This window comes from Macaca thibetana, chromosome 4 (assembly GCF_024542745.1).
Source record: "Macaca thibetana thibetana isolate TM-01 chromosome 4, ASM2454274v1, whole genome shotgun sequence".
Classification (NCBI taxonomy): Eukaryota; Metazoa; Chordata; class Mammalia; order Primates; family Cercopithecidae; genus Macaca; species Macaca thibetana.
In genome coordinates this window covers 22,089,243-22,103,247 of record NC_065581.1, presented here as the reverse complement: position 1 = coordinate 22,103,247, position 14,005 = coordinate 22,089,243, and the positions used below count along the sequence as shown (strand labels likewise).

At 34.6% G+C, this 14,005-nt stretch overlaps 1 protein-coding gene across 26 annotated transcripts in view; it reads right to left on the bottom strand.

The window, feature by feature from the left end:
• The window catches only part of LOC126953309 (uncharacterized), a 598,727-nt gene that overhangs the window by 160,162 nt on the left and 424,560 nt on the right, over positions 1-14,005 (bottom strand). For 22 of the 26 annotated variants that reach the window (XR_007725197.1, XR_007725194.1, XR_007725196.1 and 19 more), the window contains one exon: positions 2,402-2,532. The exons of the other annotated variants lie outside the window; for them this stretch is intronic. The gene's annotated coding sequence lies outside the window, so the exon portion shown is untranslated. The remainder of the gene's footprint in view (positions 1-2,401; positions 2,533-14,005) is intronic. 26 annotated transcript variants of the gene reach the window in all.

Genomic DNA, 14,005 nt, shown 5'->3' with positions numbered 1-14,005 from the left:
GGCCCTTGAAGGGAGAAATGGTCACATCAGTTGTTTGGAAAAAGTGAGAATGTCATGTGTGTAGTGTTTTAATTTTCATATGCTTTTTACAGATTTATAAAGTTTAATTTTTCCTTGCAGTTTACACAGGAGAATCAAATATGGATAATCCATATTTTAAATAAGGGAGAATAATCTTTCAAATAACGTTAGAATTTTTTAGTGTAACTTTTACCTTTTGGGACCGTTTTTTATAGCAAATTAGATTCTAAAAGTTGGCATGAAATAGAAATCCAAATAGGCAAATTTACATATCAATTTATAATAAATTTATTATCTCATGTAAAAAATGAGAACTGTCTCCACAAAAAGACATACAGACTGTCCTAAGTGGCTTTATTCATGATAGCTCAAAAATGAAGGTGAGTCAAAAGTCCAGCAAGAGAAAAATGAACAATGAAACTGGGGAATATTGATACAATTGAATATTCTCCAACAATAGAAATGAAATAACATACAACACATGGATGAAAATACAACACATGCATGAATCTTGAAAACATTATGCAAGAGTGCACACTGTTTGCTGCCACATATATACATGCACCTGAGGAACAGGCAACTAATCTAAGTTGACAAAGGTGTGACTGACTCTAGTTGGAGGACGGGAGCTATTGAAAGGAAAAGGGTACAATAAACAATTTCAGGAATGACAGAAATGTTTTATATCTTGATCTGGGGAATATATGTAAAAAGTGTATGGACTTCATGTGAAAATTCATTGAATTTTATGTTTAAGATCTGGGCATTTTACCAAGCGCCAGTTATATCTCAATTGTGAAAACTATAAAATACTGAGGTCATGTGATACAATAAATTAGAGATTAATCAGGTAAGTATTTTTTAAAGTCTCGTGGTCATATAACATAATGTCTAAATAGCTCATCATTTCACAAATAATAACATATATTCAGAGACTTGCTATTTCTATGCCCACCATTTCAAGAGGCAAGCAAGAATAATAAATGTTTGGAAAGTTTCCATTAGGATACTCTTTCATCTGAACTGCAATGTGCTTCTTATCTGAGCCATATTTAAATAATTTGATTCAATTCAGGGTCAGAAGGATATCATCAGCATATGGAAAATCTTACGGTTTATCATATGCCCCATACATCCTTTTTTTTTAAAAGAACAATTTAACTTCAATGTTACATAAAATGGCCTTGCTGCCCTCATTCTTTCATTTCCTTACAAGTCACTAATCACCATCAAAAAAGTAGAAACACATAACACAGGATTCACATTCGCCCTTGATTATTCTGAGGAAAAAAAGAAGAAAATGGTACTACATCCAAAATGTGCATCAAACACAGCAATTTATCCTTTGCTTTTTATATTGTAGCATTATGTAAACTTGACTTCATAAGGAAGTTGTCACTGACCACTATTTGCACTTACAACAAGAAACACTGTCACCAATGTTAATTTTAAACTTTATATTTAACTAAGTCTTAGACTTAAATCATCTCAAAGAATCAGTCATAGGGGCTTTAACAATATCTAAGAATTAGTTATGCATTAGAAAAATAATACCACTGTAATTTATATACAACTTGATTCTGAAGGCACCAAACACTTCAAATACACAATTGGTTTTATTTTTAATAACCCAGTGGAGGAGGAAAACACAGTGTTGTCTTTTACTCACTGACAATAATACTAAGTACACACAATAGGTGGAAGGTGAAATCTAAAGTATCACAAACAGCTATTTTATTAAATTAGGTGTGTGTAAGAGTCACAATTTAACAATCACTTTTGCCCTTCTCTACACAACTGACTCATGAAGACAGGACTTCATCTGTTACAATGGTTAGGTTAATTTTTTTTTTTTTTTTTTTTTTTTTTTTGAGACAGGGTCTTGTTCTGTCACCCATGTTGGAGTACAGTGGCACGATCACGGTTCACTGAAGTCTTGACCACCAGTGATCCTCCCATCTCAGTCCTACCATACTACCATACTCAGTTACTACCCTCTGGAGTAGCTGGAACTACGGGTGCAAGCCACCACATCCAGCTAATTTTCAAATTTTTTTTTTGTGGAGACAGGGTCTCACTACATTGCTCAGGCTGGTCTCAAACTCCGGGGATCAAGCAGTCCTCCCACCTGGGCCTCTCAGAAGGCATGAGCTGCTGTGCCTGGCTTGGTTTGGTTAATTTTAAAAGACAGGTTCTATACCTTGACATATAATCAGTATTTTTTCTGGCAAAAAAAATTTAATAAACATTCTAGTTCAATCATGGTAGCCCTTTCCTCATTCTAATCACAGCTAAAAACTGAATAAAATACATTTAAGAAAACAACCACCTCTCAAAAGCAAGCAAACCATAGAAGAGAGTCAAAAGTTGGAAAAGTGACCTGCACAGTGATGAGTTTTCCACGTTGCTTCTTTCTTGTGCAGTATGATCTCAAGGGTAGACCTCAGTTGCAAAATGGTGAGGAAATGGCAGCTGCACAAGCAGATAAACTCTGAGACCAATCCTGTTTCTCTGGCAAAAGAAACCAAAAAGAAAGTCTCCTGTGAGCCCGAGAGTTTAAGGAGAATCCCACAGATAAAAGAGAAAGTGAAGGGAATCCTTTAATTTGTGAAAGAACCTCACAAAACTATCAGCATAATTCTTGAACTAAGCTTCTATGAGACAGTCCCAAATAAAGACCGCAAATGCTTTGGAAGCCAAACAGAGATTTGAGCTGTCTGCACAAGTCTTATTCTAACCCCTGAACTGCATAGGCATAGGAGAGACACAAACCAATAAAGCCAATAATTTAAAAACGTAACTGAGATTTGAACTACCTCTCACAGAAGATGAGACACAACTTACAGTCTGAATTTAAGTGGCCTGATTGCTTGTTAAAATAAGCATATTAGGAATGTTCTAACAGACTGTATACAACAGAGATTCACAATATCCACACCACCCAAAATTACTCAGTAGACCAAAAAAAGACCAATTCTCATGACAAAAAAACCAAAAACTTATCAAGTTACCTGATGATCTAGCTAGTTTAAGACAGTTTAAGCAGCTCTTACAACTATGCGTTGTAAGTAAGTAAAAACACTCTTCAAATGAATGAAAACATAAAAATTCTCAATAGACAATAAACTATAAAAAAATTAAATTGCTGGGAAGTGAAATATACAGTATAGTCACGTGTCACTTGATGGGGATACATTCTGAGAAATGTGTCATTAGGCAATATCATCATTGTGTGAACATCACAGAGTGTACTTACACAAACGTAGATGGCATAGTCTACTACACACCTGGGTTATATGGTAGATCCTATTGCTCCTATGTTACAAACCTGTATAGTATGTTACTATGCTGAATACTGTGGGCAGTTATAACACAATGTTATGTATTTGCATATCTAAACATAGAAAAGGTAATGTATTGCGCTGTGACATTACGACGGCTACGACATCACTAGGTGACAGAAATGTTTCAGCTGTTATAATCTTGAGACCACTGTCATATACACATTCTGTTGTTGACTGAAACATTGTAATGCAGCACATTACTGCATTTAAAATGAAAAACTCACTACATGATATGGTTTGGCTGTGTCCCTACCCAAATCTCATCTTGAATTGCAGCTCCCATGATTCCCATGTGTTGTGGGAGGGACCCAGTGGGAGATAATTGCATCATGGGGGTGGTTTCCCCCATACTGTTCTCTTGGTAGTGAATAAGTGTCATGAGATCTGGTGGTGTTATAAGGAGAAACCCCTTTTGCTTGGCTCTCATTCTCTCTGTTCCCTGCCATCATGTAAGACGTGCTTTTTGCCTTCCACCATGATTGTGTGGCCTCCCCAATCATGTGAAACTTTGGGTCTATTAAACCTCTTTTTCTTTACAAATTACCCAGTCGCCAGTATGTCTTTATCAGCAGTATGAAAACGGACTAATACGCTAGGTGAACTTGAAAGCAGTATGAAAACAATGCAGAAAAAAAATCAGCAAATTTGTGTTAAAAGAAAAACTTTAGCCGAATTAAGTTTTACAGAGCTTAATTGAGCAAAGAACGATTTGCAAATTGGGCAGCATCCTGAGCCAAAGAAGGCACAGAGACTCCAGCATAGCCATGCAGTGGAAGAAGACTTATGTACAGGAAAAAGGAAAGTGACCTACGGAAAACAGAAGTGAGGTACAGAAGCAGCTGGATTGGTTACAGCTTGGCATCTGCCTTATTTGAACATGGTTGGACAGCTGGCCACCTTGGATTGGCCAACATTCAGTGACTGGAACAAGAGTAGACTCAACTCCATTTAGGTTATAGTTCACGATGTACAGATAAACCTTTAGGCTGAACCTAAAATTTGTAAGGAGGCTAGTTTAGGCTAAACTCAATTTAACACTTGGAAAGAGCTCGATAGAAATAATCTAATCTGAAGAACAGAGAATGAAAGTGGAGAATAAAGAATAAGTGAACAGAGCTTCAGGGACCTGTAGGAAAATTTCCAAAGATCAAAACTAATGTGTTTGGAGTACCAGAAGGAGATGAGAGACTGAGAAGGAAAATTGTTGGAAGGTACAATGCCGAAAAGCTTTCCACATTTAATCAAATCCATAAATGTACAGAGTCAAGAAGCGCAGCCATACACAAGTCCAAAGAAAATCACACCTAAACACATCACAGTGAAACTGGTGAAAACCAAATATAAAGAAAAAATTATTCAAAACAGCTAGAAATATATGCCTCATTATAGAGAGGAATAGGTGGAAATACTGAAGATTTCTCATCAGAAACCATGGAGGCCTGGTAGCAGACAACTTCTTTACAGGCTGAAAGAAAAGAACTGTCAACTCCAAACTCTATACCTAGTGAAAACATTCTTCTGAAATGCAAGCAAAATAAATGCATTTTTAGATAAAGGAAAAGTAAGTTAATTCATCACTAGGAGAGTTGAATATAAGATTGCTAAAGCAAGTTCTCCACGCTGAATGAAAATAATACTAGAGAGGACCATAGATCTTTAGGAATGAAGAAACAGCAACAGAAATGGTAAATTTCTGGGTAAATACAAAAGATTGTTTTTCCTTTTGAAGTTCTTTAAAATACATATAACTATTTAAAACAAACAGTATTTTATTATCTGCTGGGATTTTTTATGTACATACGTACAATACATACAAAAATTACAACATAAGGCTCAGTGGAGGATCATTTATATTATTGCAATTTGTCTACTGTGTTTAAATTATTCTTTTCTATTTTTGTAGGCAAGGTTTTGTGTGTTGCCCAAGCTGGTCTCAAACTTCTGGGCTCAAGTGATCCTCCTGTCTTGGCCTCCCAAAGTGCTGTGATTGCAGGTGTGAGCCACTGCACCCAGCCCCAAAATTGTTCTACTTTTTATGTGAAATGGTATAATATTAACTCTAAATAAACTGTGAAAGGCCTGGTATGTATAATAAAACTTCTACAGAAAACACACACACAAAAGAGATTTAGCCAATATACATTAGATAAATAAAAATGGAATGTGAAAAGATACTCAAATAAACTAAAACATGGCAGGAATAAGAGAAATAGAGAAATGAAGATAAAAAAACAGAGAGGACAAACGGAAAATATGTAATTTAATCTTGGACTTAAATTCAACCATGGTCTAAAGACTCAAAGTAGAAGGAAGAAAATATCAAAAAGCAGAAATCCATGAAAGATAAAACAGATAGACAAAAATCTAATAAGCTAGTTACTTGAAAAAAGAATCAATAAAATTTAAAAAGTCCTAGCTAGGATGTATATAAGAAAAAGAGAGAAAGGACACAAATCACTAATGTCAGGAATGACACAGAACCAACAGACTTCTGTTGTTGGGGGTAACAATACAATATTCTGTTGTTGGGGGTAACAATACAATATTACAGCAAAATATGCAACAATTACATAAAATTGACAATTTTCTTAAAAAATACACTTACCAAAATTGACACGAGAAAAACCGTTACAATATATGTATTTAATAACAAATAAATATTTAATTCAGCAATCCACAAGCCCAAATATATATAATACATACTATATATAACTATATATAATTAATTATATGAAGATAATTAATAATGTATAATTATATATAATTAAATTATCGAATATCTTTCCTAAAAGAAAACTCCAGGGTAAAATGTTTTCAGTAGTAAACTCTGGCAAAGTTTCAAGGAAGAAATAACACTCATCTAACATAAATATTTTCAGAAGATAAAGAAGTTGGTATCACTGCCCAACTTGGTTTTATAAGTCCAGCATAAGACTAATATCAAAATTAAAAAAAAATTATTTAAAAAAAATTCCAAAGTACTTCACATAGATGTAAAGATACTAACAAAATGTTATCAAATGTAATTCATTATATACAGTCATGTGCTGCATAATGATGTTTCAGTCAACAATAAAGTACATATATGATAGTGGTCCCATTAAACTATAACAGAGCTGAAAAATTCCTGTTGCCTAGTGACATGGTAGCCGGTCAGTAACATGACATCGTAGCTATCAGAATGTCCTAGCTCAACACATTTCCTTTTTGGTATGTTTAGACATGTTTAAATACACAAATACAATTGTGTTACAATTCCCTCACAGTATTCAGTAGAGTACCATGCTGTACAGGTTTGTAGCCTGGGAGCAGTAGGCCCTACCATGTAGCCTAGTAAGCTCTACTATCCAGGTTAGTGAAAGAACACTCTATGATGTTTGCACTATGACAAAATTGCCTAATAACACACTTCTCAGAACATAACCCCATCATTAAATGACACAGCTGTATAAAAAAAAAAATACATCATAACAAAAGTAGGCTTTCTTAGAAACGCAAAGTTGGTTAAACATGCAGAAATCAATGTCATTTACAACAGTAACCTAGTAAAGGAGGAAAACCATATAATCACATGCAGGTTTGTTACATTGGTATATTGCATGATGCTGAGGTTTGGGGTACGATTGATCCCATCAAGAGAGGAAACAAATGAATAATAACCAAAAATGAAGAAACAGAACTGTCAATATTGGCATATTATATATTGTTTGTAGAGAAAATACCAAGGAACGCCCCAAAACTTACATAAACCATAAAAGAATTAAGCCATGTGCAGGATAAATGTTAATATAAAAAGTATCCTATAATTATGTATTCATAGCAAAAATAAATGAAAATTATTTTCTTTCAAATTCCTATTATAGTAGTTGGGCAGAGAGAAGAGAATACCTAGAAATAAATCTAAGAAAATATATCCAATACCTCTCGCCTAAAAACTACAAAAAACTGCTATAATAAATTAGACAATACATAAATAAATGGCATATTTGTGAATGGCAATTCTCCAAAAACTGATCTATAGATTCTATGTAATTCCAAACAAAATATACCAAGATTTTCTTTTCTTTTTTTTAAATTTTTTTTTTTGGAAATTGTCAACTTGATTGTAAAACTGATATGGAAATGCAAAGGATCTAGATAGTGAAAAGGTAGAGAATTCACTTAACCTTCAAGATATACAATAAAGCTATAGTAACCAAGAATGTGGATTATTGGCAAAAAAAAAAAAAAATAGAGACATAGATCTATGGAACAAAATAGGATGTTTAGAAAGAGACCCAAGCATATATGATCACTTGAATTTTGACAACGTGTCAAGAGAATTCAACAGAGAAAACAAAGTCATTTCAACAAAGGATGCTGGACCAACTGGAAATCAACACTGAAAAAACAAGTACAATGATCCCCACCTCACACTTGACACAAAATTTGAGTAAAAATAATCATAAACCTAAACGTAGAACCTAAAACTATAAAACTCCTAAAACATGAGAGAAAACAGCTGTAATCTTATGGTAGGCAAAGTTTTGTTAAATAAAACACACACACAAAATACAAAACTTTCAAGCTAAAATGGATAAATCAGACTTCATCAAAATCTAAAACTTTTGTTCTTAAAAAATCATGAAAAATGAAAAGGGAAGCTATATTGTGGAAGAAAATTTTCTCCAAACAACTATCAGATAAAGGACTTGTATTCAAAATATTATAAGGAACTTTTGCAGTTAAATAATAAGAAACAACTCAAGTGTTTAGAAAAATGGACAAAATATTTGAATGGACACTTCGCAAAAGATAAGCAAATGGACAAAAGTGCATAAAACATACAAGCATCATTAGTGCCCATAGGAAAGCAAATAAAATATATAAGTGATACTGCATATCCATTAGATTGGTTAAAATCTAATGGAAAATAAAATATATAAGTGATACTGCATATCCATTAGATTGGTTAAAATTAAAAAGACTGACCATATCAAACACTGACAATGACTTTGAACAACCAGAACTCTTATTCACTGCTGGTGGGAATGTAAATGGCATAATCATTTTGGTAAAACATGTTGGCAGCATCATAAATAATTAAGCATACCATATAACCCAATTATTCCAGGTCTAGATATTTGCCCAAAAGAAAGGAAAAGGTATTTCCACACAAGGACTTGTATGCAAATGATCATAGCAGCTTTATTTGTAATAGCCATTAAGTGGAAACAATGCAAGTGTCCAACAAACAGGTAAGCAAAGGATGGCATCCTTATCCACACAATGCCTACTGAGCAAAGGGAAAGAAAAAAGAACGAAATTTTGATACACACAATGACATAGATGAATTGCAAAAATACACTAAGTGAAGACGCCAGGCCAAAAAACTGTGTATGCTTATGATTCTATTTATATAAAATTCTAGCGATGCAAACTAATTTATGGTGAGAAAAGACAAGTCAGTGGTTTTCTGGGGACGGAGTTGGAAGGAGAGAGGATGGCAAAGGGGCTCTGAGGAATGTTTTGAGGATAACAGAAATGTTCTTTATCTTGATTGTGGTGATGGTTTCACCAGTGTATAAACATGTCAAAACTGATAAAATTGTATTTAAATATGTACAGAATACTGTACTTCAATTATACCTCAATAAAGTTGTTTAAAAAATATATGTAATATAAAGCTGACAAAACACAAACACAACCCAAAATTTAAAAAGCTGCCAATGCACATTTGGTTTAAAGAAATCTCATTTAGCCTGTTTTGCCTCAAAATGGCTTTTGGCTTTTTAAAGATAAAAAGAAAATACTATATTTGACAAGATGTCATTATATTTAGTTACAGTGTTGCAAAAGTTTTATTATTTCAAAATGCAATGCTGTGTAATGTGCTTTATATACTTTTCCTCAACCGAGTCCCAGTGGAACATCTACAACTGAAATACTGACTCTTGTAATTTATTATATATATTGAATATTACACTAAAGAATAATCTGTAAAAAGGTCAAGCATATTGTCAAGTGGTCAGAGTATTAACAAAAGTGATGAATTTTACAAAAAGGACCATGTCCCTACACATAGATTGTTATATATATGTGATTATACAGTTACAGATCAATATAAAAATATTAATATACGTAATTCAAAAGACATACTTTCTAAGTAAAAATGTGCATACCACATTTACACAATCTAATAAAGAAATATCAATACTTTGCATTCCTATAGTATCTACATCCTTGAAGTATATCCATAGCTATTGACTAGAGATCATTGTGATGAAGCAATTACACTAACCTCTAAATCAGGTTTAAAAAAATCACTTTTTGCTTCTATCCGGCTCAGTTTCCTTGAGCGAAGCTCGTTTTCTCACTAATAAAATGAGGAGGTTGGGCTTGATTATCTTTTAACTCTCTTTCAAGTTTGAAATTTGCTTTATTTTTATCCTCACACTAATAAGGAAAGCAGGATCGAAGAATGATGCTGAGAGAGGTTAAAGGAGTTGTACAAAGTCACAGGAACTGCAATTAGAGGCCCGGTCTCACATACCCAGCCCCAGACTCTTTCCACTGCCACATACTGCTCTAAGCCTGCCCTGTAATGATCTTAGGAACAGGATACACACTCATCATCTGCAAGACTTTGATGAATTTCTGCCTGGAAAGGCGAAGAAAAAAAGACACATAGTCATGAGCTTATGATTCTAAGACACTTGGCCTTTTATTTTTGCATCTAGAATTATCAGCACCTGAGCTTAGGAAGAAAAATAATTCTTTGAGAAACGGACTTATACTTTATTTCATCTCAGTATTTATCTTCTTTTATGGATATTTAGTAAATGTGTGCTCAACAATCTGACTACTAGCATTTCTTCCCTCAAGAATAATTTTTGTTTAAGGAAAGGTCAGTTGATTAAGAAACTGGAGAGTCATCACTGGGGTTCAAAGCAAAGCAGAGGTTTCATGTTCACTTCCTATTTTAACCAAAGGTCTCTGGGTGTTTGGATTTGGAAATTTGTGCCGCAACACAGGAAGGATATGGATTGTAGGATTAAAGCCACCTGAATTTTAATACTAGCTCTATTATTTGACAACTTTGGATTTTGAGGGATTGAATTTCAATGCTGTCTTCACCTGTAAGCAAGATCATTTCTACCCTTGAAGGTTAGAACATAAAAATAATTGCTTATCACAATATTTGATTACAAAAATTTTCACACACACAGAAAAGTTAAAATAATTATGCAATGTAAGCCCATTTTTCCCTCCACCTAAATTCTATCATTGACATTTGGTTATATATACACCTATGCATCTTCACATCCCTCTCTTAATCAATTTATTTTACTTTTTGATTCATTTCAAAGTCAGTTGCAAACATCAGTACACTTTACCCCTAAATGCTGCAATGCTTTACAGTATTTTATATGCAAATTTTACATACAGTGAAATATACAAAATGTATACCACTCAATAAGCTCTAGCAAATACATACACCTGTATAACAAAAACCTCCATCAAGATACTGAACATCACTATCACCTCCAAAATTTCATGCCCCTTCCTGGTAAATCCCTGCTGCAATCCCTTCTGTTCTGATATATTTTCATCAAAACTTAGTTCTACCTGTTCAAGAACTTCATAGAAATGGAAACATACAGTAGGTATTCGTTTGTATAAGGGTTTTCATGCAGAATAAAAGTTTGGGGGATTCATTGATGTTGTTGCATGAATGTGTAGTTTCTTCTTTGGCATAGCTGGCAAGTATTCCACTTAGGAATCCCATAGTTCATCCACTCTCACTTTTGGCTATTCTAAATAAAACTGTTGTAAATATTCCTATAGACTTTTGTAGATATATTTTTTTATTTCCCTTTGGAAAATATCTAGAAGTAAAATTGTAGGTTCCAGAGTAGGTTTGTATTTAGCTTTATAAGAAATTTCTAGGCTTTTATCCATAGTGGCCGCACAATTATACACACTCACTAAGAACATAAACGTTCCAGTTGCTCCACATCCTGACCAATATTTGCTGTCGGTCTTTTTAAATTTAGCCATTCTAGTGGATGTCTCTCATCATGGTTTAATTTGCATTCCCTTGATAATTAATAAAAATTGAGCATTTTTCATCTTCCTTACCTGAGTCTTTGGCCTCTTTTTTATTGAATCATCTTTTTGTTACGAGTTTTAGAGTGCTATATATTCTGGATACTAACCCTTTGTCGTATATATATATTCTGTAAATTTCTTTTTTTTTTTTTTTTTTTTTTTTTTTTTTTTTTTTTTTTTTGAGACGGAGTCTTGCTCTGTCGCCCAGGCTGGAGTGCCGTGGCCGGATCTCAGCTCACTGCAAGCTCCGCCTCCCAGGTTCACGCCATTCTCCCGCCTCAGCCTCCCGAGTAGCTGGGACTACAGGCGCCCGCCACTTCGCCCGGCTAGTTTTTTGTATTTTTTAGTGGAGACGGGGTTTCACCGTGTTAGCAAGGATGGTCTCGATCTCCTGACCTCGTGATCCACCCGTCTCGGCCTCCCAAAGTGCTGGGATTACAGGCTTGAGCCACCGCGCCCGGCCATATTCTGTAAATTTCTTAACAATGCCTTCTGATTAGCTCAAGTTCAACTTTAAGTCTAGTTTTTCAGGTTTTTTTGTTTTTTGACAGGGTATCACTCTATCACCCAGGCTAGAGTGCAGTGATATGATCACAGCTCACTGCAGCCTCAATCACATGGGCTCAAGTGATCCTCCTACCTCAGCCTCCTGAGTGGCTGGGACTACAGGTGTGTACCACCACGCCCAGCTAATTTTTTGTAATTTTGGTAGAGATATGGGTTTCAGCCATGTTGCTCAGGCTGGTCTTGAACTGCAGGGCTAAAGTGATCCACCTGCTTAGACCTCCCAAAGTGCTGGGATTACAGGGATGAGCCATTGTACCTGGCCCAGTTTATCAATTTTTATTGCTTTCTGTGACCGAAGACACTTTCACCTATCCACTACATTGCAAAGATATTCTCCTATGTTTTCTTTCAGATGCATTATAATTTTGGCTTTTTTTAGGTTGGTGAACCATCTCAAAATAGTATTTGTGAATGGTGTGAGGTAGGGGTTGATGCTTCAGTTATTCCAGCATCATTTTCTACAAATATTTTCCTCTCTCCATTGGGCTGCTTTGGCACATATATTGGAAATCAGTCCATTGTGTAAGTGTGGGTCTATTGCCAGGCCTTCAATCCTATTCCATTGATCTGCTTGCCTGTTTTTATGAAGGTGTCATGAAGTTTTGATTGCTGTAGTTTTGTAGTAAGTTATGAAGCCAGATAGTGTAATTCCTCCAACACTGTTCTTCTTTTTCAACGTTGCTGAAGATATCCTAGCTTTAACTCATTTTAAAGGAATTTTAGAATTAGGTTGCCTTCCTGCAGAATAAATAAAACAGCCTGGTAGGCTTTATAAGTGATTACACTGACTTTATAGATCAATCTGGAAATAACAGACATCTCAACATTATTGAGATTTCTAATCAATAAGCATGGCATCTCTTTCTAGATATTTAGGTTGTCTTTCATTACTTTCAGCAATGTGTTATAGTGTTTGGCATAGAGGTTTTGCATGCATTTTGAGAGCTTGTTTGGAGGTTCTAGCAGGGGAGCACAGCTACTGATACACTCTTCACCGAAGACAGGTCCTCCTGTATATCAGGGGTGGCCTTCCTCTTCGATCAAGCGTGCAGCTTCAGGAAGGATACACACGGAGCAGTAAGGGAGGTAGGGGACACCCGCCTGGCCATCCAGATCAGCCAAATCAACCTTGGTGATCAATGGGGTGACAGATGTCACAGCCAGATCACCCTCACATCCTTGCATGTATTCTGTTAAAGGTATTCCTGAGTATTTTGTGTTTCATCATGATAATGTAAGTGGAATTTAAAAATTATTTTTCCACTTATTTGTACTAGCATCTAAAAATACATTTGAATTTGCATATCAACAATATATCCTGCAACCTTGCCAAATTCATTTACTATTCCTCATAGTTGTTTTGTAGAGTCATTAGGACATACTGTGCCATCAACCATATCATCTGCAGACAGACAGTTTTATTGCTCCTTCTTCAATCTGTATTTCTTTTATTTCATTTTCTTATCCTATTGCACTAGCTATGATCTCCAACACAATGATAATTAAAAGAGCTGAGAGTGGGCATCCTTACCTAGTTATCAATCTTAGGGAGAAAACATTCAGTATTTCCCTATTAAGTGTAATGTTAGTTGTAGATTTTTCATATATTCACTTAACAGATTGACATTCCTTACCATTGCACCTTTGCTTCAAGTTTTTATTATAAATAGATGTTCCCTTTTGTCAAATAATTTTTCTATATTATTTAAACTATCATATATTTTGTCTCCTCTATTGTGTGGCTCTGGTGAATTACACAGGTTAGTCTTTAAGCATTTAACTTTGCATTCCATGGATAAATCCCAATTTTATGCATTGCTACATTCCATTTCATATTTTCTTAAGATATCTATTTTTAAAACTTATTTTTTTGAATCAAGTTTATGATGGCTACATAAAATGACATGTTCCTACCTCCTCTATTTTCTGAAAGATTTGCATATTAGTGTTGTTTCTTCCTTAAATGTTTCCTAGAATTTACT